Below are 2500 nucleotides of genomic sequence, written 5' to 3' on the forward strand. Positions count from 1 at the left end.
CTGGATTGGTCACCTTAAGTCGCGACCCGCCTGTGGTCTGTGAGCACTGCGGACGAGAGTTCCGGAACATGCGTGGCCTAGGGGTTCACGTACGGTCAGCTCATCCGGTTGAAGCCAACCGCGCGATCGATGTCGACCGCCAGAAGGCCAGATGGTCTGTGGAGGAGACGCGTCTCATGGCTCGGGCTGAGGCAGCAGCCGCCTCAGCAGGGGGAATTCTCTTCATGAATCAACATCTGCAACAGAGATTCCCTCATAGGACACTCGAAGCCATCAAAGGTAAGCGTCGACAAGAGGCTTATCGAGCGATGGTTAGAGAGTTCTGCCATGATGTCCATCCGCTTGCGGAGGACGATGAGGGCACGGGGACCGGTGAGGCGATGATAGGAGCCGCCGGTGTCCCAACGACCATAGAGACGCTAGTTGATACTGTTGAGCAATCATGTGCACGTCAACCGGTACCTCAGCAAAGCTCTGAGAGACTCCGGGAGCATATCGGCGGACTCATCTCTAAGAATGAGTCGCTCCGGAGTTTCGAGGTTGACACTCTCCTAGGCATAGCGAGAGATGCTCTTGTGGGGGAGGTGGACCTTCATGCCATCGAGAGATGGCTGGAGAGAATCTTCCCGCCGCCGAGTGTGCACCCTCCACGGCGCGAACCGACTAGAGAGCGCAAGCATCCTAAGAAGCGAGAGAATAGAGAGCAAAGGAGGAAACGGGAGTATGCGATAGTGCAAACCCTGTATAAGAAGAACCTTAAGTCCTGCTTGTCGCGCATACTCGAAGACGGCTCTGAGCGTACGCGTCCGTCCGCTGTCGAATTCTGCGATTACTGGCGTCCCCTTATGGAGGCGTCCAGTGTTGCGAATGGTGATATGACGGGGCTGCGTGAGCTGTACGGAGAGGCGACACAGGAGGCGGGTGCCAGCCGGAGCCATCCATCGAGAGGCATCCATCTGGAGGGCCTCGGTGAGGGCGCCGCCGCGAACCCAGGTTTAGCGGCGGATAAGACCTCGCTCTGGGATCCTATTCTAGCGACCGAGGTTGCGAGGATCTCCGTAAGGAATGGCACCGCGCCCGGATTGGATGGCATTACGCCGAGGGCTTGGAACGCAGTTCCAGTGAGCCTTCGCGCGCTTGTCTTCAATCTGCTGCTCTTGGCAGAGACGGCACCCTTGTCGATCACCACGACTAGAACGGTGTTTCTAGAAAAGGGCGGGATGTCCGATAGGCCTGGGCCGTCGGAATATCGACCCCTGAGTATAGGCTCCGTGATCATAAGACATCTGCATAAGATCCTGGCAAAACGTCTGGCGGCCCTTGACATCTTCGACGCCCGCCAAAGGGGTTTCCGGCCGGTGGACGGGGTCTGTGAGAATATCACAGTTCTCTCCTCCGTGCTCGGCGACGCCCGGAGACGGTGTAAGTCGTTGCATGTCGCATGCGTGGACCTGTCGAAAGCCTTCGACACGGTGTCACACGCTGCGATCCATCGCACCCTCGAGGAGCTTGGTCTCCCGAGGGAATTCCGCGATTACGTCAGGGCCATATACGCAGAGGCACGAACTGTGTTACAGCCGACTGGACGCCAAAGGATGTCGCCCATTCACGTGGGACGTGGTGTGAGGCAGGGTGATCCGCTGTCGCCCCTACTGTTCAATCTGGTCGTAGATCGGGCACTGGGAATTCTCTCGGAGGATGTGGGTTATAGACTGGAATCGAGGCTGATCAACGCATTAGGCTACGCAGACGACATTGTGCTCCTGTCCTCTACCAAGATCGGACTGCAGGAGAATTTGACGCGGCTTCATGCCGCCTTTTTGCAAAATGGGCTCACGATAAACGCAAATAAAACCGGCGTGCTCTCAATGGTAGCGTCTGGCAGAGACAAGAAGGTGAAGATTGACATGACACCTTACTTCACCGTGGGGGGAGCGCTGATACCGCAGAGATCCCCAGTCGATGTCTGGACCTATTTAGGGGGCATGTATCAAGGTGCTAGGGAATACGCGAGCGTCCCTCCTCTAGCCAACTCCATCAGGCATATAACAAAAGCACCTCTGAAGCCGCAACAGCGGCTGAGGTTGCTCAGGGATTGTCTCCTACCTCGGTATTATCACCGATGGATCATAGGGACAATCACCTCAAAGATATTAAAGGAGATGGACGTGCTGCTACGTGCTGCGGTGCGTCGGTGGCTGCGATTGCCCCATGATGTGCCTGCTGGCTACTTCCATGCGCCGATACAGAGTGGCGGGCTTGGCATGCCTCTGCTCAAAACCTTTATCCCTATTCTGAAACATAACCGACTGCAGCGGTTGTGCCGGAGTACTCTGCCCGCGGCGTGCGCCGCTGCCGAAACCACATACGTGGCTAGGCAGATGGTATGGTGTGACAACCAGATGCGCGTCCGTGGAAACAGAGTCACCACAACCGCCGAGCTCAGGCAGCAATGCGCTGCATGGTTGTGCGAGTCGTGCGATGGGGGCGGACTCAGGGA

At 57.1% G+C, this 2500-nt stretch overlaps 1 pseudogene; it reads left to right on the top strand.

Annotated features, from left to right (window-relative positions):
- The window catches only part of LOC148935505 (large subunit ribosomal RNA), an 8418-nt pseudogene that overhangs the window by 3734 nt on the left and 2184 nt on the right, over nucleotides 1–2500 (top strand).

This window comes from Pogonomyrmex barbatus, unplaced genomic scaffold (assembly GCF_055798465.1).
Source record: "Pogonomyrmex barbatus isolate J1 unplaced genomic scaffold, ASM5579846v1 scaffold43, whole genome shotgun sequence".
Lineage (NCBI taxonomy): Eukaryota > Metazoa > Arthropoda > Insecta > Hymenoptera > Formicidae > Pogonomyrmex > Pogonomyrmex barbatus.